Below are 24,948 nucleotides of genomic sequence, written 5' to 3' on the forward strand. Positions count from 1 at the left end.
ACAACATTGTAATTAATAATAGTATTTCTAAGTCTGAGCTTGACTCCTACACACTTGAAGGAATTTAGCTTAATAACAATGGTCATGTTTTAATTTGTTATTCATTTAGAGGGAACACGGTGTTGTATAGTATTTTGTCTATAACCAACAAATACTGATCCTCTGTTCCCAAGAAGCTTGTCATTATATAAAGACACTTTTTTTTCCCTTTTTGGTCAGGCTAAATGAAAATCCATGTCCAAAATTTTATTTACAGGTAAGGATTAACCTTATATTAGCTAATGGATCAGGAGAAAGACTCAATGTCTTGAAGAAAGACATGATAGCCTCTTAGAGTAGTGTAAAGTAATTTTCCATGTATTTATTTCCCTTTTACTCATTATTTATAGGTGAATTATGGAAAATTGGAAATATATTTTGATTTTGTATCAAAGTTACCAGTTTATTTTATTTTGTTTATTTTTAGTTTTAATTTTTTAATATTTATTTTGAGAGAGAGAGAGAAAGACAGAGGCAGAGACAAAGCATGAGAAGGGGAGAGGCAGAAAGAGAGGGAGACACAAAATCCGAAGCAGACTCTAGGCTCCAAACTGTCAGCACAGAACCCGATGCAGGGCTCAAACTCACCAAACATGAGATCATGACCTGAGCCGAAATTAGATGGTTAACTGACAAGGCCACCTAGATGATCCCAAAGTTACCATTTTAGTTTATCTAATAAGATATTCTTTTGTTCTTTTTCTAACCTGCTAACTGTGGATTATCTCTAAGACTCATAGATCTTTTCTGTGTATCTCTTTGCTTTAATGGTTTCATTTACGACCAAGAATCCCTATGGTTTCCAGATCTACATTTGTTCTGTTTTGGTTGTTTGTTTGTTTGTTTACTTATTTATTTAGAAAGCACACATGCGTGAGCAGAGGAGGGGCAGAGAGAAAGGGAGAAAGAAAATCCCAAGCAGGCTTTACTGTCAACATGAGCTGAATGCAGGGCTTGTTCCCACAAACCTTGAAATCATGACCTGAGCTGAAATCAAGAGTCAGATGCTCAACCAACTGAACCACCCAGGTGCCCCTCCAATATGCATTTCTAACTAGATTTCCCACCATCTCTCCAGGACCTTACCTTAATTTTCCATAGAATATCTTCTCTCAGATTTCTCATATTAATCTGGAACATACTTTTTCAAAACCAACCTCATTTTAGCTCATTGCCTACCCCGGTCTACCTCACCCGGTCTACCTCACCCTCTTCATTTCCATTCATATATCCCAATCACAGACTCTTTCTTTCTTTCTTACTCCAAAATTTTAGAGTCATTTTTCATCAGACTTTCATCATTGTTGATTTGCACCTAGATTTGCTCATAGTCTCCCTTCTTAAGTATTCTGTTCTTCCATGGTTGTTACCATTGTTTAAATTCTCATTTTCTTAAAAGCTACCTGGTATCACTGTATCCAAATTATTCTCTATTGCCTGCCCACTGATCCAATTTGTTCAGAGATATTGCCTGAATCCTATCATGTATGGTATCTATGGTGGTCCATCAGAAGCCTTCCTTATTCCTCTGCTTTCCCCAAGTCAGCTGTCATATTTAATTCTCATTGCTCTCTTTTACACTAACTTTTCTAAATACAAACTCTTCATTTATTATAACTTTTCTAAAGACCCTGGGCTTTTGCAGGACTGAGTCTCATTGCTTATCACAAAATCACTGATCCCATCAATTAAAAGTTTATCTCCTCACAACATAGCTAAAGTGATCTCTCTCATCCTAACATATTTTTCTTTTGCTTTCCAAACTCATTCATTGTTTTAAAATCAGCATTCTTTATGTGAACTTTTGTGAACTTAGACATTCAGTTTGTACTATATTCTTGACATGTAACTTAACAAAATGCATGACCATACTATTTTGAACATCTGGTACAGCTCTCTTCTTGAGTTTAGGCTCCTTTGGCAATTAGACATTTATTCTTTTCTCTCCTTTATTGTGATGGTTTTGCCACCCTGATTATTGTCCAGACCCCCTACCCAAGGCATGCGAAGTGACTAGTGAAATTTACATATTTTCTATAAAGTAGATGCCCAAAGCCTGGGTATAATACCAAAGTACCCCTATGTTCAAGTTCCAAAAATACTTGAAAAAAATCATCATTTGGGGGACCTACATATACTCAACATATGCTAATACTAAATTTTAAAATAATATATTTTCATGTTATTATTTTAGGAACATAGGAGGAAAGGACACATTTTTCTTTGAACTACCAGTTGTCTTAGGTAATTTTTACCTAACTTGTTTTGCTACTTTTCTCTTAGATGAAAATGGCATAATTATTTCTTAAAACCCTACAGGTCTAATTGGAAGATTTTAAACATTTTTTTTCTGAAATCAAAATTGGCCTTTTATAACCCAAGAATAAAATATATGGCTTTTCTTTTGAAAATATTTTCAATTATATTACCTCTCTTTTGATAATTAAGGATATATCATAAATACTCCCCTCAAATAAACATGTTAATTTTATAAGAAAATGGAAGGATTTCTTTTTTAAACTGCTTATGCAAAAATTTCTACCTGACACAAAATAACTCTGCTGTGACTTTCTACATAATTACTATGTTCATTTTTTTCCCTGCATTTCTAATAGTAACAAAAATGAATATGGACAAATAAAGATTCCATACCTGGTAATCATTGCTAATATTTTGCATTCTCTGCTGCAGTGTTCTGGTGAAATATATCTATATCTATATCTATATCTATATCTATATCTATATCTATATCTATATCTATCTATATCTATTTCTTTTTAGAGTGCATCATTGCTTTGTAAGATCACAAGTCATTGAGTGCTACCAAAGGAAGGAACCATTGTGAAAACACAGATGAAGAACCTCAATCTTAAATTAGGTGGGAAGGGTTGGAGTAGAGAAATTATCTTTAGTAAAAGGTGTGTTGTTTAATGAAGGAGGTAGAAGGAAGAAAGTGGGAGCTATTTCAAGAGAAATGAATTAGGAGAACTCAGTACATGGTTCTTGGGTCATTTGTCCAGTACTTGCTCCCAGGACAGATACCAAACCTCATTTACTAATATTGGCACCTTTTGTGGCTTTGGCACTAACTTATGGTTACAGACTTTGAGTCAGGATCTGATTTTCTTATAGCTCTGGCTTCCCTAGATTATTTGACGGGTTTCACTACTGTTCTTAGAGAACACAATTGAATGTTCTAACAGCATTACTTGTAGAAGTAAGTTTCATAGATTTGCCTAATAGTTCCCAAGAGCCCTTAGACATTAGCACTTGTAATGCTTGTAGTATAGAGACCTATTATTTGGAATTTCCCAGTTTCACAGACTGATATAGTTTCTGTTTTCTCCCTTCCATCCTATACGAATGAAGAGGTATTTTTTGTTTTTGTTTGGTTTGGTTTGTTTGTTTTTATAGGTAACACTGTGCAGAATTGTGAGTCTCATAATAGATAACTAGAGACATGATGGCTAGTAAGGCTATCCGGGAAAATAACATATGCCTGACCATTCTTACATCCCCTAGTCTCTGTAGATCACTTTTCTTGATGTTATTTTTTTTTAACTGATGTATAATTAACATACAATGTTATATTAGTTTCAGGTATACAACATACTGGTTCAACAAGTCTATACATTACTCAGTGTTCACTACGATAAGTGTACTTACCATCTGTCACCATATAATATTGCTATGAGATTATTGATTATATTCCCTATGCTGTACTTTCTGTCTCCATGACTTACATATTTTATAAATGGAAATTTGTACCTCTTAATCCCTTTGTCTATTTCACCCATCTCCCCAACCACCTTCTGCTGGCTTTTGTGAGAATCGCTCTAATTCCTAACTTCAAAGTATCTTTGTACTTTATATTTGTTGAACTTATTTATCTGTCTGCATGTTTGTTCCCCAAATATCCCAGAATCTATAGTCCAGTGTCTATACGTCTTTCATTATGAGATTCTTAGCATATATTGGTTGCCCTTCAACTAATGCAAGACTTCTGAATTATGATTATGCCATCTATAGGGGACTGATTTGTGAACCACTTCCCTGATGAAGGCTATTTCAGTGCTCTGGTGGTTTAATAACATAAGACATTAATACAGAAATGGGCATATTTGGAAAAAGAACATTTATTTTTTAAAAATTTTTTTTTATGAAAGTAAATGAGAGGTGTGGATGCTAGTAAGAGTTCTTTAAAAGTATATTCAAGATATTTTATTCCTAATTCTAGAAGTATTTGTATTTGTAATAGATGATGTGAAAAGTACATAAAAGCACAAAGAAGTTGAAAATGACCAACATTTCCACCAGTTAAGTATATCCAATTTGATAACATTTTGGTATATACCTTTTAAAGTATATACCACACTTCCTGGTTAAAACCATGGACTCTATTTCTGGACAATCTTGTTTTAAACCTTTGCTCTATCACTTCCTAAGAGTATAACTTTAGACAATATACTTAACCTCTCTGTGCCTCAAGTTTCCTGATTCATAATAAGGGCTGTAGTAGTACTGACCTATTTATTTGGTTTCCTGTGAAGATTAAATCAGTTAATCCATGCATAGATTTTCAATTTATGACTGGGTATATTAATGTAGTTTGTTACTGTTACTGATAATAAGGATGATGTTACTATGTACTAGATTGATGGACTTGAAAATTCTCTTTTCTTTCAGTTGCTTAGATAAACTCCTTTTAACTGCAGTCATTTTTGAACTGAATAGTTTTATTTACTTAGTTTAGGAACTAACAAGGCTTACTAAGAAGTATTTCTTACTCATTTCTTTTTTCTTTTTTTTGTGAGCCCCTCAAACTTTTAAACAATAATTGCATTATTTCTTAAGGGTTTTTGAGAAACACCTTGCATTACTTCTTGTAGCTTCTTGTAACTTCTTATGTTCTTGTGCATTTTTGGTTGATTCTTTCAAAGGTGAGTGAACTGAGATATCTAATAATTCAAACATTTTTAAACCTCTCCTTTTGGACTTAAAACACAACAAAAAAGGCCATTTCTTCTCTTTGGCTATTAAACTTCTTTTCCCACTAGCCCACACGCCTGCTCAACTTGCTCATCATCGTTGAGGAATAAACTTTAATCATACAGAGAAACCTTATTCCATTCTTTTACTTCCTCCTGGAAACATCTCTATGGATGTTATAATTATTTCAATGGATAAAAATAATGAAATACGTCATTTTTTCCCCAGTAATCAAATTAAACAAGCACTAGAGTAGAGCTGAGAGTAGAATATCTTTGGCCACATGTTGGAGAAGTAGTAAAATATTTGAAGTTTATTGCCTAATGATTGATGCTTAGAGTTATGTTAAGTGTAAATTCGAAAAGTATGCAGAGCTTCAGAGCTACTTGGTAGAGAGAGGGAAACAAAGATCAGTACACCAAAGCCACAGAGGGGAAAAAAAGCCATAGCCTTTTTACCAGCTAGAACAAAACTCATGAGATTGCAGGGCTTTACCTCCATGCATTGAATCATCACATTCCATTTGAATGTTAAACAAACATGAGTAGCCTGTTTGCTATCTAGGAGACGATACTGAACCCAATTCATTCTCTGTTCCAGAAGGAAGAGAAGGGAGTCTAGCATGAGAAGATCATCTCTCTTCATGAGGCAGCTTTATTTCCCATCCTGCACCATCCACCTACAGATCTCACTGAATTAGCAGAGGGACTTCATGAAATTCAGGTGTGTTTCATTACAAAAGGTAAATTACTTGCATATTCATTTTCTAAATAATTTTTCAACTGGAATATAACCTTTCTGTTGGTTGCGAACCTTTTGCACAGATAATATTTCTTCTAAGTGTTTCTGATGGTGATTTTATGGAAGCCAGGGCAAAGTTGCATCTGGAGTACAGGAAGTGCACGTGCATATGGGATTAGGTATTCCAGCAGCACTATGCTTGGTTCATATTCTGTATGTTCAGAAGCAACTCTAATTCTTCATATTTTCAAGTAACACTTCTTGGACTCCCAAGATATAAGAACACTTGGGAGAAATTAACTGATTCAAGAGAATAACTTAATGATTTTCTAAATGTGAAAGACTCAGACACAGTATTTACTAGAGGAGACTGCTGTAAAATCATTACAGTTTATTATCAACAGCATACAATGCTCTTTTAAACCAAGATATTTTGCTTTATTACCCCCAAAGTAGCTGCATGTGCTGTATTCCCTTATACCAGAATGCTCGTGGTAGGGGAAGATCTTTAAATAATCCTCATCCGGAGCAAGGAAAACAAAAGGACTCACAGCCCTTCATCACATAGGCCCCGAGTGACAAAATACAGCTCATATTGTGGTAATTTTCCAAACAAATCAAGACCTCTGATTAAATAAGTTGGGCCTTAGGCTTCCTGCGATTCTAAAGACTATCAATAGAAGCATTGTGGCACAGTCTTATTAGACTCATTGGAGCTATAATTAGCCATTGGAGAGAAACAAAAATGTAAAAAAAAAAAATCCATCATGATTAATTTTCACAGGATGTCTTGGAAACCTTACAGGAGGAATTAGTAGTCTGCCTATTTATAATTAACAGATCGCAAACACTAATGCATTTTCCCAACAGGGACTATTTAAATGGAAAGCTTTGTTGATGTGAGACTTAAATACATAGACTTGAGTCCCTGGAAGATGTGTTTTACAGAGATTTTAGGACAATGCAGTATGTTCTCTTGATTGGAAGTTCTTTTGGTTGCTTCTACTTGAAGTGGTCCTAGGGGAGAATCCCCTTGGCTTCCTTTAGCTAAGGCAGCATGTGCAATATGGGGGACTTGGATCTCACGTTCACCTCAGAGAGAATCCTGCAGCCAGCGCAGACATCAGAAAGGAATTAGCACTTTAGTTAAGTGTTAGCATCCAATTTCTAACATGGTTATATGTGGAATTTTGTGATCACCTCAGCCAATCAAAATTGACAAAAGAACTCAAATTTACATATATGGGAATAGGTGATTATCATAGAAGTCATTAAAGTATTTGAGCTGACACACAATAGGGTGTTAATGTCTCTCTATGGCTGTAAGGTAATAAAATCATATTTTATAACAATTCTAATTTGTGAATACTAACTTCAAAAGAGAACATACTGCATAAAAACTGCCAATGTAATAAATTTGCCCCTGCCTCTAACCTTGTCCAGACCACTTGTAGGGTATCCATTCTAGATAACATGATTCCACATCATGAATTCTTTCAATGGCAAACACTGCTTTATCATACAGTTAAGAGCCACTGTAGTCTAGCCACTCTTTATGGTTACAGTCTTAATCTTCTATATTTTCTAATGTTGCCCCGATTTTATTAGTTACTTAATATTTCAGGACCTTCCCATATTCTTTTTTACTGTCTTTGCTCTTTTCAATCTGAAAAAAATCTTGCTCAACCTTTAAATTCTTTAAAACTCAGGCACATAGAGAACTCTTACTTGAATTTGTTTTGGCCTATCATTGCCTGTTGCAGCCTCTTGGCTGCAATAATACACCCCACATATGTGCTAATATGACATCTAGTGTGTGACTCTATTATCATGTCTATGGATTTGTACTGTAACACTTGGTAGACATGGATTATGTCCAGAGAATATCTGCTCCCTATATGTTATGACTTTGGGAGGTATCTAAGTCAACAAATGTTGAATAAGAAGACTTGTCAATGTCTATAGTTAACAGGTATTTAGTATACTTGTTTATTTCATCTTATGAAAACATTTGTGTGTTTTCTATGTTCCCATTTAACACGGATTCAACAAAGGATGAGTTTTTTTTTTTCTGAATTGAGCTGACAAGTAGCCACTAAGTCTTAGAAATATATCTGAATTACAGAGGAGCAGAGTAACTTTTTTTAAAAAATCTCATTGACTTACTGAGCATGCCACTTAAGAGAGAGAGAGGGAGAGAGAGGTGAGAGTGAGAGAGATGAAAGATGTATTTAAGAAGTTGCTAAAGTAAATTTATGACCTTCATTTTTATTGTATTGCACCTGAAAAGCATGGAAATTAGGATGGGGGGAAGCCCAAACCACTTTAGATATTGGTGTGTAATGGGCTGTGTACATTTTGGATGACAGAGACTAGTTACCAGTAAGGAGAGACTAAACTGATTTCTGGCTCATACCTTTCCTAAAGTAAACATTATATTTGTTATAACAAAAGTTTAATTTTATTTCAGTCCTTTTGCTAGACTAAACTATTTATAGCTATAGATGTTAAATAATGAAAGGATGGTCTATGACTTCAGACTTGATTTCTTTCACTTTCTTACCTGTGAACCCCACTTATCCATGAGCGTATAATTTTTTTAATTTGCATTTTTACGAGAAATGTTAGTGCCTCTCAGATTATCTTTTTTATACCTAAGTATGTATCTTATATCCATGGTACTTTAGGAGATTTGAAGGGAGAAACATTATAAGTTAATAAACTATTTTCTTAAAACTGCTAGAGAAACTCTCATTGTTGGCAAGTGAAATGGGCCTTACAGGTCACAGAACAAAATTAGAGGACAAAAAATAAAAATGAGGAGAAAAGTTACATCTTTGCTCATTAACTCAATTCTTTTACGGGGGGCCTGATCTCATGAACCGTGAGACTATGACCTGAGCAGCTGAAACTGACTCAGATGCTGAACTGTCTGAGCCACCCAGGCACCCCTCATTATTCAATTCTTAACAGTAGTAGCAGTATCACTCAAGCTACCTGCTAGTAAATAGGGTATCCTTGGTATATTTTCTCGTATTTAGTTGTGACATTTTTATTCCTGAAAATGTTGAGAACTTAAACATTTGCAGCAAGTATTGAGGTTGCATTTATCCTCAGAGGTAAGTGAGACTGCAAATCTTAGAGCACCAGAGTATACTCAGATGGCCCACCAAGTCAGAGGCAAAGAACTTTAGAAGGGAGAAAGGAAGAGAAACAAATGTTTAGTTGCTTGATTAGAATTGAATACACATCCAGCTGCTTTGAATTCATCCTGAGGGAAAGTAGAGCCCCACACCGGTGATGTATGCCTATGGGGAAGTGCTTTTTGGAATAACCTGAGACTCGGGGACAAAATCTCTCAACGGAGAATACAGAAATTAGGTTCAAACTAAGCTTTGGGTGTCTATGGTAAACTTCCACAATTATGTAACATCTCTAGTTAATTTTCTCATTTTAAAAATGGCAATAGGATTATCTGGTTCACCAGGTTGTAAGGAATAAATAAGATAACATATATAAAGGCAATGTTTTTCATGTTAAAAGATGAGATAAGAGAGAAATTGAAAGCTATAGATATAGATATCTGTATATCAGTCTCTTTTCTCCCATGCAAAGAGTTCTGTGCCTGGGCTGGCTGCTGTCATTTGTCTTACTTTCATTCCACTTGTCCCTTTTTGGAAATCCCAAATGTAAAAAATTGTAGTGTGATCACTTAGGGGAAAACAAACAAACAAACAAACAAACAAACAAACAAACAAAAAACCTGACTTGGCTTCATGCTCAACTAGTTCCAATCCCTGTTGCAGTGTGCTTTTTGTTTTTTAAGTAAAAGCTAGATTATGTGCCTCTAATCAAACCTTTGTAAATTGTCAAATTGACTTCTGGATTAAGATAGCAGATTGAGCACATGCTTTTTACATCCTTTCCATTGATATTTAAATGTCATTATGACAGTAAAAGAATAGATCTGCAACACAGACCAGTATCAGAGGGCATGTCTTAGACAGTTCAGATGTTTTGAAGAACTTTATAAGAAAATACATGGGATCACATTGATAGGTAAACCAGAAGAGAGGATACTGCCCCTGCAGATGCGTGGTGGAGAAGAACCATTCTTTTCCACGTAGTTGCGGACTCTTCTAGCTTGCTGTCAGCAAGTACAAAGAGCAGGAGCAGACAGTGGGGATAGACTTTTGGGTGACTAACTACAGAACTATGCACTCAAGAGCAAGACAAGTCAGATCCCCTGTTTCCTTCCTTTTTCCTTCTGTTCCTCCTCCTGACCCTATTCAATGACTGTTACAGAGCGCTGTGCCAGAAAGGATTTTGTAATCCAGAAAATATGTAAATTTCTCTAAAGAAACTGAAAAATATGGAAGGGTAGGGTTTTGTTTCTCAGTGTTCATGCTGGCATCTGAGAGATAAGCCTGGCAGAGACTGAGGGATAGAAGGAAATACTCTGAAGCTCTTCAACACCAAGTAAAAGCCACCTCATTTTGATATGGAGGTGGAGGGCCTCATAGCACCTGTCTGCCCCCCAGCCAGCAATGACAATACCAACATTTCTGTATAAGAGAAACACAGAAGGGGTTGTCTCAATTCAAGGGAGGATCTAGCAACCTTGACTCAGAGCTAGTTTTGCAAAAATGAATCACAGTTATGAATTAGATCATTTGCTTATTACAGGTGGTTTAGGGGGAGGAAATCCTAATGAAGATTTGGGAAATTGTCCTGCAGTCACATCCCCATAGCAAGCACGCTTTATCTTTGATGTGTGTGTTTATTTGGGGTGGCTAAGAAAACAGTATTAAAAGTTATGGAGCAGAGAAAGTAATATAAACCCAAATTTCTCCCTCTTGATCCCTACTACCTACACAAATGCTGCCCGGTAACATAGCTTTACTTTGCTTTCAAGGTTTTTGGTCGGTTCGTCTATTCATTTTTTTAATGTTTATTTATTTATTTTGAAAGAGAGAGAAAGTGAGCAGGGGAGAGGGGCAGAGAGAGAGAGGGAGAGAGAATCTCAACAGGTTCCGTGCTCAGTGCAGAGCCCGATGTGGGGCTCAATCCTACCACTGCAAGAGCATGACCTGAGCCAAAATCAAGAGTCTGATGCTTAACCAACTGAACCATCCAGGTGCCCCCAGTTCTTTTATTCAGAGCAGAAGTCAGGTGGGGTAGATTGTTTGCTAATAAACAATCAAAAAAGAATTCAGAAAGGCATACAATATACCTTTATATCTCACTTATAAATCTGAACATTGGTTGGAGTGTCTCTGATTCAGGTTTAGGGTCTCTAAGCATCAGCTGTGGTGGCTCTAAGGCTCATATCTGTGTGTGGAGCTCAAAGACTATGGCTACTTAAGATATTTTTTTCTCATGATGATGGCATAGGCAAAGATGACAAGCTTAATAACCATACAGGCTATTTCAAGCATCTGCTCAAGTCATTTCCACCAACATCTCATTAGCCAAAGCAAGTCACAGGGCCAAAACTAAAATCCATGGTTGGAAAAGTTTACTCAGTACACCATGGGGCCATGACAATGGTGTACATATAGGAAATGATTCCAGCGGAATGAATATTTGTAGCTAATAATTCAATTTGTTACAGCAAAAGAGACCCAAATTCAAAATTGAAACCTTACCAACTTTCAGCGCCATTCAGTCTGGTCCTTCATCTTTCAAGTAAGGTTATATCCAGAGGTCAACATTTTAGGAAGATTACCAGGAAAGAATAAAAGACACCAACAGTCACGTATAATTTGGAAGAGGTTATTGGATTTTATAGGAATGAAGACAAACCTGATTTCCCATGGAAGTTTCTTTCTTCTTAACTCATTTTCTATCCAATATCCACTGCTCCTCTAATTCTACAGATGGCTGTGTGTGAAAGGATGATAATGCATGATGGAGGGATTTGCATAAAGGTTGAAGTGAAATTTGCATTGTCCTAGATGCACCAGTCTATTTTAGACAGAACCTGGCAAATCATTTGGGATTTAATGAAAAATATCTGAGTAGGATATGAAGCTGTTTTCCTAGGAACAGTTGAAATTATATTGTCTTGAGTCATTTGAGAAGACAGCACCGCCCTCCATCCTACCAGAGGATAGTGAATAGTCCTGGAGCTTCCGGTGAAGCACTTGTTTTTCATCTCAAGTGAAGATTTCTTGATAGTATCTATGCCCAGTGTACAAAGGCATTGTTTAAAAAGGATTGTACAGGGGCGCCTGGGTGGCTCAGTCGTTAAGCGTCCGACTTCGGCTCAGGTCATGATCTCGCGGTCTGTGAGTTCGAGCCCCGCGTCGGGCTCTGGGCTGATGGTTCTGAGCCTGCAGCCTGCTTCCGATTCTGTGTCTCCCTCTCTCTCTGCCCCTCCCCCGTTCATGCTCTGTCTCTCTCTGTCTCGAAAATAAATAAACGTTAAAAAAATTTTTTTAAAAAATAAAAATAAATAAATACAAAGGATTGTACAGTGATGAGAAAACATATTAAATTGCATATTTTGAAAAAGAGTAAATGGTGGCTATGGATCATTTCTCTCATAAACTATACCAAGAGATGCCATTGCAGGGACATCAATAAGATCCCTAATAATACCCTTTAGCAGTATCACTCCTCTTAAAGTAAAAGTCAAATTAACTGTTAAATAATTTATGATAGTTGGAATCTAATGAAAAGGACTTGCAAATTACAAGACTGGAAGTTTAAAAGTTGAAGGACACATTGTAACTACAGGAACATAATGGGCCTGAAATTCACACCCAGGTTTTGTTATTACTCATACATCTCATCTGACATTAACAGAATTCAGCCTGTGAATCACAGAATTGCATTCATTCTTGGGCACCATCTCTTATCTTATCCAGACAGAAATGTGTTAATTAGCATAACAACATCGATTGTATAACTGTGTGATAATTATAAAATTGTAGCTGATTTCACTAAATTCTAAGTCTACAAATATATTATCATTGCAATTAATGGGGAGACTCATTATTTTGAAACTTGACAGGTATTTCTTAAATTGTTCTTTTCCTGCAAGGTTTATGTAACCCTCAGTTTTTGTTTTTATCACAAATACTCAAATTTCATTCCTCTCTTCCTTGTTCCTTTATACCTTCTTCTCTTCTTCCTTCCTTGCTTTTTTCTTCCCTCCTGTTCTTGGTTTAATTTATTATTAAATTTATTGAAACAAACAAACAAAAAGATTTAGTAAACCTTAAAAAGCATACACCATTTTGTTCCCTTTTTAGCCTAAAGATCAGTGGTATTGTAGACACTGCCTAAGGGTTTTTAGTCGTGAAACGTTCACTATGATTGTCATATGGAATAGACTGCAGCATGTACTATTATAGACCAGACCTTTCAAGTTAATCCACTTTGTTTAAAACCAACACATATATTTCTGTAAAAAAAAAAAATAATCTGCCAGCAATCAAAACAAGAACAAGGGAGAAACAAAATGGGAGTGGTTGTGAGGCATGAGTGAGCTTTATGAAAAACTCTTAAAATGGTGTTCAGAATGTTACTATTATTGCTTGATTAATTATAGCAGTAAAAAATGAGATCTAAGTCAGTTCACCTCTACTGCATATTGACTATTTTGTTTTTGCTTTCCCAATGCACGATCACAGTTGAGCACCACAGCAGTCTGATGAGAAGTAGGGCAGAGTTTTATTAGAGAAGGTGTATTTCCTTGATCCCTTGACCCACTTTATAACAGGCTTCAACTCTTTAACCTTCTCTAGGATGAACCTGGGCAGTTGCTTAGTGACTGCTTGTCAGCTGCTTAAAGCTTTTAAGATGACATTTAAAGGGGGTGCTTGCCTGTTTCTAAATGTCTTTCTGAGACATGGAGGTAGACATTGTGAATGAGTGAGGTAGAAGCCCAAGAGAACAAAGTATGAAATAGATATAACACATTGGATTTGGCTTTAGTGAATATAGATCTGTTTAGGTTTATCTTTAGCTGATTAGAATCTTGGTCAATGTTTCTTCTTTCAACTAAAAGATAACTTGAAATGAATCCTATGACAATATATGCACATCAGCTTTGTTAAAATAGCATTACCTGTCCAATGAATGTTGTGCTGGTAACTTGCTTGTAAGACACTTCTTTCAAGAACATGACCTTACCCCATTTTACAAAACAATTCTGGGACTCAACGTTCAGAATCACCTTTAGAATCGATTTACGAGACTTAATGAAAATATATCATGTTACCCTAAGATTGGAACAAGTTCTGAACTCAAATGAATTTACCCAATTTGAAAACTTACCTCCCTTATTCATTAGTCTTAGGTTGTTGGAATGATTCTCCAAATTCGGATTTTTCTCTAATATGATATTAAACATATTATATATCTTTTTCACAAAGAATTTCAAAAATGTAAGCCAGTAGAATTTCTGGGTAAAGAAGGTAATATCCGTAGTAGTTTTATTAAGAAAAGAAAAATAAGGTAGTGTTCCTTTGGATGAGTCATATCTTGTAAGATTGTTGAACGGTTTGGAAACTCACATCTTCTGTGTGGACTATACATATAAATTTATTTCTGTGATACAGAAGTTTGCCCATTTTTTTAAACTTTGGTGCCATTTAAACAAAGATCATTATTTTTTTTTTTAAGTTTTTAATGTTTATTTGTTTTTGAGAGAGACAGACACAGAATGTGAGTGGGTTAGGGGCAGAGAGAGAGGGAGACAGAATGCGAAGCACACTCCAGGCTCCCACCTGTCAGCTCAGAGCCTGATATGGGGCTCGAACTCATGAGCCCAGAGATCATGACAGGAGCCGAAGTCGGACACTCAACCGACTGAGCCACCCAGGTGCCCCATAAACAAAGATCATTATTAATAGCAGAATGTTAAGATGTAGAGTTTGATCAGCACTCCTGTTTATGATTTTGAAGCAACAATTGGTCATTTAAGGATAGTGGTCTTCATTATGACAAAATTGCTATGTTAATGTCTAAAATAATTTTTGATAAAAGTAAACTGATGATAAAAACTAGCTAAGTGGTTCTGTTTGTGTATCTATTAAGTCTTTGCTGTAAATTGACAACACTGAAATCATATCTAATGAATAGGAGTAAAATCCCCCAGCTTTATAAAAGATGCACAAATTCTATTATAGTCTTTGTCACAAGGAACACAGTAGCAAAGGCTCTAAACAAATTGGCATTACAAGTTCATTGCTTGCCCAAACTCAGCCTTCTTGAACTGAATCTTGTGCCAATTACTAATTGCAGCAAGACACCCTAGAGCAAGAGACAAAGTTTGAGATTGAAGTTGGTAAAATTAGGTTCAACTGGGCATTTTAGTCTCCTTCAAGTCATTTCGCCACTGCTAATAAAAATGCTGTGAATTAAAACCAAAAACGAAACTGTGTTATTTGGTTGGGTGAGGTGTGAACTAGAGAAGGGCAAGAGGGAATGCCATTGTCATTCTCTTCTGTCTGCATTCAGAGCACCCAGAACAGAGCTGGGTGCAGATGTCAGAATAAATGAAGCAACATACATTCAGAGCAGAGCCAGGGGGCAGTAGTCATTGTTCACAGTGATTCAATCTTAAAACAGGGGACCTGACAAAATGTTATTGTGGTGTGGTAAAAGGTGTCTACAAGAAAATATGCTAACAATATAATTACAGGAAATGAAAGTGTTTATTAATGAAACAAACTAAAAAGCTGACAGCAGGAAAAGAAGGTTGGAAGGTGTTGTCTGGAAGCAAAATCAGGAATACCCATTTTAAAGAATAAAAAATGGTGAGGCACACAGGCTTTTGGCTGGAATAAATGAAAGCAAATCAATAATGCAGTGAAGGGGGCAGAAAGCTAATGGTTCTTTTGTTTCAAATTGTAAATGGCATTTTTGTATTCTACTGTAAACCTTAAGTGATGGCTTTGTCTATTACAGTATAGAAAGCCTGCCATTTCACTTTCCTGACTACAACAATCTGTATGTACTAAGACTTGACTTTATTTACTCTGCATTTAGGTACATTTAGGAGTGAACTGAGTTATAGCTTTTTGGCATAAGCAGAACTCGTTTCTTAAGACAAGATTTTCACCTTCAACGATTAGGGTCCAAATAGACCAGGGGGAAAGACATAAAAGACAAAATTAATAACATTTATTTTTTTACTTTATTTTCAGAGAGATAGAAAGAGCAAGTAGCGGGAGGTCAGAGAGAGAGAGAGAGAGGGAGAGAGAGAGAGAGAAAGACAGAGAGAGAGAGAGGGAGAGAGAGAATACCAAGCAGGTTCCATACTGTCAGCACAGAGCCCAATGCAGAGCTCAGTCCCACCAACCATGAGATCATGGCTTCAGCTGAAATCAAGAGTCAGTCATTTAACCAGGCGCTCCAAGTACAAAATTAATAAATAAGAATATTGGGAATATCTTAAGATCTTTTGCTCTGCTGAAGTCATATCTGTTAGCGATTATTTTTTGTGTTTCTAGTTATAAGGAACATTATACCAAATACGAAATGTTATCCTCATGTTAAAGTTGAGGTTCTATTATTTGGAAAGCTTCATAAACTGAAAAAGGTCAAGGAGCTATCCCAAACTAAGTTAGAGAATGCAGACTGTCATGCTTTAGTGGGTTGTTCTAAAGTGAAGGCTCCGGGTATTTCTGGAACCCATTATAAGTTGATGATCAATTGGCAATTGGTTGATCCTATTATATATACATTTTTGTCATATATAAATGTGTATGTGTGTGTGTGTGTATGTACACACACACACACATACACAAATATATTCATTTTACAACTTTTCTGCATCTTTTACTGTCCCCCCCCTTCCCCCTTTTTTTCTCCTTTTTCCTTCTCTATACCCTTCTAACTCCATGAAATTTTACTGGCAATCTGCATGTTCATTAGTTTTCCATATATATATATATATATATATATATATATATATATATATATATGTTTATATATAAAATCTTCTAATCAGTTTTTAATTTGGTAGCTCTCTGATTTCATGGAGTGTTCTTTTACTCTATTATACATTATAAGAAGTCTATATGAGGGTCAATTTCAAAGAACAATCTCTAAATGCCATTTGTTATAATGGTGTTTAGGAACAGGACTTTGGTGATGACCTTTTTTATCTATTTTATATATTTAAAGTAGGTCAAACAGAAACACTTACCCTCCTGTATGCCATTCATCATTAATGTAGCTCTATTATCCTCCTTGGTATCTTCTCTTTTTCATGTTAAATAGCTCCCGTCCTCTGAAATTCTCCTGTTAGGAAATTGCTTTATAGTAATCACATTTCTTACCCTTCTCAGGATCTTTTCTATTCTTGCTTTGTCATCTTAGAAATTAGATGAGAAAAATGGAATGTGGTGCGTAAAATGAGGGCATCCATTTTATTTCTATATACGTGTGTCCACAAAGGAGTCTCCAGTGCCATAAATGCATTCAAAACATTGTCATTTCTGGGATGATAATAAAAAGGTATCTTATATTGGTAGTTACTGAGAAGCAGAAAATAATTTTTATGTAAGCAAATACCCCATCTCTTGCAAAGAATACTCGATACCTCTTACTTGATGGATGCATATGTTTTGAACTTTTTAAGAGTCAGCATGTTAAAACTGGATATACCTAAGGAAGGAATCCTATGTAAACTTTATTTTAAAGATGAAGAAATTGAACTAGTCTGTTAATAAAGATCAATCCTGGATTGCTTAACTCTTGGACCTACACTCTTTTGATATCATTCTATTGATGTCCATGGTATTGCCATGATAGATTGGTTATAACCATTTATGATTCAGAAAGGACTATTTTCCCAGTCAAGTACTGTATAAACAGCTAACACCATTGTGGCTCTAAGGGAGCAGGTGGAAGGAGGTGGTGGAAGGAAAGCAAAATAGCCTTTTGCTTCTAACTATAGGTTATCATCTTGTCTTTTTCCTGAGTGATACATTCCATTTGACTGACATTTCCAGGTCCGTGTCTTAAAAATTTGAGATCCCTTAGTTTTAAAATAATTGAGTAATAAGGATGATAATCATAATAACCCTTCTAATTTATATATATGTATAAGTATTTATATATATAAATATTTATATTTATAAATAAGTCTTCTGCTACACCGTACCATCTCCCTTTGACTTCTTTTTTAAAAATATTTATTTATTTATTTATTTTGAGATACAGAGAGAGCTCCAGTGGGGCAGAGAGAGAGGGAGAGAAAGAATCCCAAGCAGGTTCTGTGCTGTCAGCACAGAGCCTGATGCAGGGCTCAATCTCACAAACCATGAGATCGTGACCTGAGTCAAAATCAAGAGTCTGATGGTTAACCGACTGAGCCACTTTGATTTCTCTTGATGCACCTTAATGTAGCATCATATGTATTATATAACTACAAATTTATATCCAGTTGAAAATACTGATTCACATATAATTGTATACTGACAAAGGTATACTTCTCTCTTGGCATGATTCCTAACTGATTATAATTTCAGACCCATCCACTTTAGCCAGTGTCCACCCAAAAGTAGCCATTCTACAATGTAACATTTTGTTATACCCATAACTTTATCATTGTCTCCATTTAAATATCCATGATATTTTTACAAACTGCCTTACTCTGCCAGAAACCAGTATTTCTTAACTGTATTAGGAAGTTTTAATACTTGAGACTCTTTCAGTCTTAGGTCTAAGGAAAATTCCTGCTTCTTTATTTGTAACTATATATTATAATTCTCTCCATGAAATTTAAAAAAAAAATATTTTTTAATGTTTTTATTTATTTTTGAGACAGAGAGAGACAGAACATGAGCAGGGGAGAGGCAGAGAGAGAGGTATACACAGAATCCGAAGCAGGCTCCAGGCTCTGAGCTGTCAGCACAGAGCCCGACGTGGGGCTTGAACCACGAACTCTGAGATTATGACCTGAGCCTAAGTAGGACACTTAACCGACTGAGCCACCCAGGCTCCCCTCCATGAAATTTTTTTTAATGTAACCAAGAAGAATGTAAATCTTTGGCTCTCATATTTAGCAATAGGCCTAACATCATGAGCTTGAAAATATTTTGGACTGGGTAAGCTAAGAGTTGAACATATAGTAACATTTTATATTGTTCTTTTTGTTGTCTTGCCTAATTTATTTTTCTGTTAATTAAATATGCAAGTAATACAAATGAAATATATAAGACAAATCCATGCATTGTTTGGCAAGTCCATTATTTATTGTCCATCTGTACAGAATAATTCCAAATCATTTTATCAAGTTAAAAAATTATAGTTTTCATTCAATTCCGGAGTTCCTGATTAAAGTAGTAACAAGAATGTTTCCTACAAAGTAATTTTTTATTATTCTTTATGTCTTCAAAAGCAAGAAGACAAATAATTTCATGAATTCTTCATATGGATTTTGTACATTTATTTTTACATGTATTATTTTCTAGATACTATTTTGTTTTGGGTATTTTTAATTAGATGTTTTTTTTTATTTCATTGCTATTTCCTAAATGGTTATTCGTGTGTAGTTCATACATATTTCTGTTAAATTACCACTATATGTACTGGTTTGCACAATTCATTCTAGGAGCCAGAGAACAGATGGAATGGGTTTAAATATAAGCAGCACTTGCTGGCTCTCAGGCCTGTTGTAGAGGCACTTGGAAGGGACCCAACACAAATCAACATCTAAGTACACATAATGTACATATATACACATTTTTTATAAGTATATAAATTATATAGAAGTACATATACTTAAATGTATAGACTTAAGTGTGTGTGTGTATATATAAGTGTGTGTGTGTGTGTGTGTGTGTGTGTGTGTGTATTTGAAGAGAGAGAGTTTTCAGATGTCTTTACTTTTACAAGTAACTTTCCTTGTTTTTGAGCCAAGATTTTTACCCAGTTAATATACAAAATTTTGTGAGATTAAGTAATGTTTACCTGGGAGTTAGGTCTCCATGGTAACAAGCTCATCATCTTATCTCAAAAATACAAAGTTTAGTAGGAGATCAGGAATGAGCCTCTAAAGAAGTTAGTGTAGAAGATCTAACCATGAGAGGAGTTTAGACATAAACAACATAAAACAGAGGCTGAACCAGCCTTAAAAAATCTGTATTTTAAGTTACAGATATGCAACAGGTAGCCAGGTTATCCTAGCAAATCTACCTGTCGTATCCCACTTTTTGGCAAAAACTGATGAGCCCTGAATTATATATGTAATTCAAACAAATCTCTCATTTTTCTTCAAAATATACTAGATTTGTTTTGTCCATGTTTGTATATATTATAGCAGAGGAACATAACAGAATAAGGTATGTCAAACCTGGTTTCGCAAAACTGCCAAAGAATACTCTGTATGAGGGAGCAAGTTAACATCAGTGTGCCCTTTCCTTTCCTATTATAGGAAGTCACAGGATCAAACTCTGGCTTGTTCAACAAACATGTTTAATTTCTTATATTTTTGATATTTTAATCTTTGTTAGACCCAGCACATAAAGCAGAACATACTTACATACACATACACACACTGACACATTTATCTCTTCATCTTCTTTTCTTTAACTATATTATCCTAGAATAAAATAACTTTGAAATTCCTAAATGAAATATGCAATTGGATGCAAATGTCTTCTATTCCATCTGTGTGGCTGAGCTGAATTTAAGAAGAATATTGAGATTTCTCCTTCAGCCATAATGAAATAATTGGAATGGATTTATCTTCCTACCATAAACAACTAGAGAATTGGACAAAAATTGTAAGACAGCTGTTTACAGACAATGCAAAACAGGAAACACAGGATTATGATCCATGAGAGAAGAGAAACAAGATGAGTCCTATGAGCAATTTGGATTCACTTTTGAAATGATATTATAAATAGAACATAACAGTCTTACTGAGTTGACAAGACAAAGATGGATATTTGAGGTTACTTGTATTAGTAGCATGGAGAGCTAGAGAGGAGGGAATTTTTCAGAGAAGGTGTTTCAGAAATCTTTGACAGAGTAGCCTTGCATCTGTTGTAGGATAGTAAGACAGAACAAGCAGACTGAAACTGCATGAAGCCAGGCAAAGATTGACCAGAAGTTGTAAACTGATTAATTCCCAGAACACAAACAGGGTTAGAAGGCCTAATGTGTTCTGATTGGCCAGAGAGAGGAGTCTCTCTGAACACCTTGTGTATCTGTATAGACATTAGAAGGGTGTACCTTAGTGGTAGAGCTAAACAAACTCAAAATAAAGGATGCACTAAATTTGACTTAAGGATCCTTAAAAGCAACGCTCAAAAGGACTTGTATCTAGCATATATAAAGAACCCTTACAAAAAAAAGGTGGCATATAGTTCAGTGAAAAAAAAATCAGCAAAGAATTTGAACAGATACTTCATTAAATAAGATGGCCAATGAGTTTATGAAAAAAATGATCAGCATCATTAATCATTATCAATATACAAATTAAAACCACAAAGAGATATTGCTACAAACACAGTAGGATTATAAATATTAAAAAAATACTGATAATATCAAATGCTTGTGAGAATATGAAGCAGTGTTGACGTAAATATAAAATGGTTTCACCATTTTAAAAGAAAGTGAGGAATTTTCTTGTCAGGTGAAACTTCTTGATAAACCATATGACTCAGAAATGTCAAACCTAGGTATTTATACAAGAAAAATGAAAGTATATGTCATAAAAAGACTTACATAAAAGTTTATGGCAACTTTTCAATAGCTTTAAATGGAAACAGCCCAAATATCCATCAGTGGGTACATGGATAAATAGATTGCTATATATTATTACAATGGAACACTATTCATCAATAAAGGGAACAAATTTATTACATGCACCAATGTGAATGCATCTCAAAATTACTATGCCGAATGAAAGAAACCTGGCACAAAAGGATACAGAGCATGTGATTTCACTTATATGGAATTATAGAAAAGTTAAATATCATCTTAGGGACAGAAAGCAGCAAATCAGTATTTGTTTAGGACCAGGGATAGAGCAGGTAATCATTTGCAAAGATACATGAGAAGATTATGGTTATTTACTTCTGGATTGAAGAACATGTTCTGTGTCTTGATTATGGCAGCAGTTATGTAGATGTATGCATTTTTCAAAACTATTCAAACTGTACACATAAATAGGTAAATGGTGTATTTTAAGATTATACTTCAATAAACCTGATTTAAAGAATGTAAAACCTATTAAAAGTCAGACAAAATAGTAGAAAAATGTTTCTTTCTCCATTAAAATAGCTTTGTCTATGGGAAAGAAGGAATGACTTCTCTTTGGTAGTCCCATACTCTCATTAATATTTGTTCCAAACTAGGGAAATGATTCTTGGATTGTTATGAGTAGAATAGAACATTTCACTCTTGCACTGCAAACACATGTTAATACTGTTAATCTTATCATGCCCTAAAGAATGATTTTAGAATGAAGAAAAGTATTGGAAACTGTATAATTGTTTTACTTTTGTAGTTTCCGAATAATGTCTTAGTTAATTCTATCTTGCTCAGAAAAAAGCACAAAGAGGAAGAAAGAACCAGTGACAGGCAACCTGATTGTACTACATAAATGCCTAGTTTACACCATAGGGTCTTTCCGATTTTTTTAAATCATAGCAATCTCATTAGGTACCCTAAATCAATATACGTTTGTTGATTATGTCAGGAACTAGACTGTTTCTTGAGTGGAAGTCTCTCTGGTTTGCCAGATGAATGTGGTTAAGGGGTTGATTCTACCTGAAAATCTCACTGGAAAGAAAGAAATGTCTCACATAAAGAGATTAAGCCACAATTAGGTTCTCATGGAAGTTTATTACTTGAGATCATTGTGTGTGCTGCAAAGCATGATAAGCCAAGCCATGTGATATGATTGTTAATATTTCTCCATGGGCCAAATTATAAACCAGTGTCAGCCTGAATTCCTAAGAGAGGTAGCCTTCCATGGCTCTCTAGTGCTTCTCTCCCCAAAGCTACAGAGAGTGTAGGCAACCCTAGGATCATTCATCACTTACAAAATGTCTCTATATGTTCTAGTGAAGTCTTAAAATGCCAATGATTCATTACCAGTGCCAGAAATCAATAAAATGGCAATACACCCCGGTTTTTAAAACCCTTCTCAAATACCAAGGATGGAAGTTTCTCTAAAAATCATCCCAATACATACCTCAGGAAGATGGTTGTTGAAATGAGGAACTTTTTTTAAGTGTGAAAGAAAATAGAACATGGTACTCTTTCCAAATGCATTATTTTCATATATGGTAGCTGACCAAAAACTGGTTCTTCATTATGCCTTGAAAAGGTATTCCTGATAGTGCTCACCAGTCTAATTCTATTGGAAAATGTAATTCAGTTTTCCATGTGAAAGCTAATAAGTATATTTTGCTGAGTGCCTGGTATAATATGATATATCTTCAGTGGAGACTGTGGAACTGGTCAGCTTGCTATCTTCATAAAGAGATCTAGGGCCATATTGTATTTTGAGAAATCCATGTGTAATCAACTTCAATATCAGTTTCAATACTCAGCATCAACAACAGAAAAGCTGATGCCACATATGATGCTTCATTCAAATCAACCTCCTCCCCACCCCCATTCCTGCCATATATCAGATGAGGGACCTGGCAAATAGCTTTCTCAGGGTAAAAAACAGCTAATCACAAACTTCTTCCATGTTGTAGATGGTGTGTTAAATGATTTCCATCCATTTTCTCACCTAATCCTCTCAAAGTATGATGCTGTTACCATTAACATTGTAATGTTAAAGATGAAGAAGACACAAGCTTTAAATGGTGGCATTGACTGCCCTACGTCATATAGCGTGTAAATGACAAGGCCCAAATTCAATACATGGTTTATCAGAATTCAGACAATTTGGGGCACCTGGGTGGCTAAGTTGGTTAAGCATCCAACTTCGGCTTAGGTCATGATCTCATGGTTTGAGGGTTTGAGCATGGGTTTGAGCCTCATGTAGAGCTCTGTGCTGACAGCTCAGTGACTGGAGCCTACTTTGGATTCTGTGTCTCCCTCTCTCTCTGCCCTTCCCCCACTCACACTCTGTCTCTCTCTCTCTCAAAAATAAATAAACATCAGACAATGTTCTGGAAACACTATAACATGTCCACTAATATAGTTCATACTAGTTAGAAGCAGAGCCAGAACTACAACTAAATGCGATCATACACATATTTTCCAAATGGACTGTGGAATTGGATGAGTTTCACGTCATGGAATATTCCATCATGCCTTAATAATCTGTGCTATATCAGGAGCAAGTGCATGACACAGGTAATCCCAACTGATGAATGATCCAAAATTAATTTAGCCTTCAAATGCACTTTCATATGTAACATTGAACACTAGTGCACATTTTGCTCCAACCAAATGAATCTGCAAAGAATTTACTCTGACATAAATGAGTAGTTTAGATTTTTGCAATGGTCAGCAAACTTTTCTTGGTAAAGGACCACATAGTTATATTTTAGACTTTGTGAACCATCTGGTCTCTATCACCACTGCTCAGTTTTTCTTTGTAGACATAGACCACAGTAGACACAAAGAGCCATAGAAGCTATATAAACAATAAGCGTTGCTATTTCCCAATAAAACTTTATTTGTGGCCACTGACATTTGAATATCTCAAAATTTTCACTTCACTAAATATAATTCTTTTTTAAAATTTTTTCAACTGTTTAAAAATATCAAAATAAAAAAATAAATGAATAAATAAAAACATAAAAATCATTGTTAGTTCACAAGCTGTACAAAAACAGGTGGCAGACTGGATTTGACCCAGGAGACACAGTTTGCCAGCCCTGTTCTACTGCATTACCAATGATCTTCTCTATGCCCTTAATCTAATTTCACATTCACACCACGGGTTGGTCAAAACTCAGTGGTGCTCTTTTTTTCCTTCATTTTTTTTTTTTAATCCTCTGCTCCACCCAACTGCCTTTTCTTCCTTCTTTTACTCTGAGTGTATGTATGTTTTCCAGTTCCCATCTGTCAAGGAAGCTAACACTATTGGTTGAAAGGTTCTGTAGTCTAATTACTTTGGGGAAGTTTGCTGATAAAAAAAAGGAAAGAAAAATCTATAAAAATATTAATGATATGAACAATGAGTTGGCAAACAAAATATAATAATTTGGACAAGAAATAGAACTCCAGGCTAAGTGA

General features: G+C 35.3%; 1 protein-coding gene across 7 annotated transcripts in view; it reads left to right on the top strand.

The window, feature by feature from the left end:
- The window catches only part of LRRC4C (leucine rich repeat containing 4C), a 1,200,301-nt gene that overhangs the window by 612,725 nt on the left and 562,628 nt on the right, over positions 1–24,948 (top strand). For 6 of the 7 annotated variants that reach the window (XM_053899824.1, XM_019470145.2, XM_019470150.2 and 3 more), the window contains one exon: positions 5,629–5,751. The gene's annotated coding sequence lies outside the window, so the exon portion shown is untranslated. Of the gene's footprint in view, positions 1–5,628; positions 5,771–24,948 lie in introns of all 7 variants that reach the window. The other variant, XM_019470147.2, reaches the window with a different exon arrangement.

The sequence above is a fragment of the Panthera pardus genome, unplaced genomic scaffold (genome assembly GCF_024362965.1).
Source record: "Panthera pardus isolate Hobbes unplaced genomic scaffold, ASM2436296v1 HiC_scaffold_12, whole genome shotgun sequence".
Taxonomy (NCBI): Eukaryota; Metazoa; Chordata; class Mammalia; order Carnivora; family Felidae; genus Panthera; species Panthera pardus.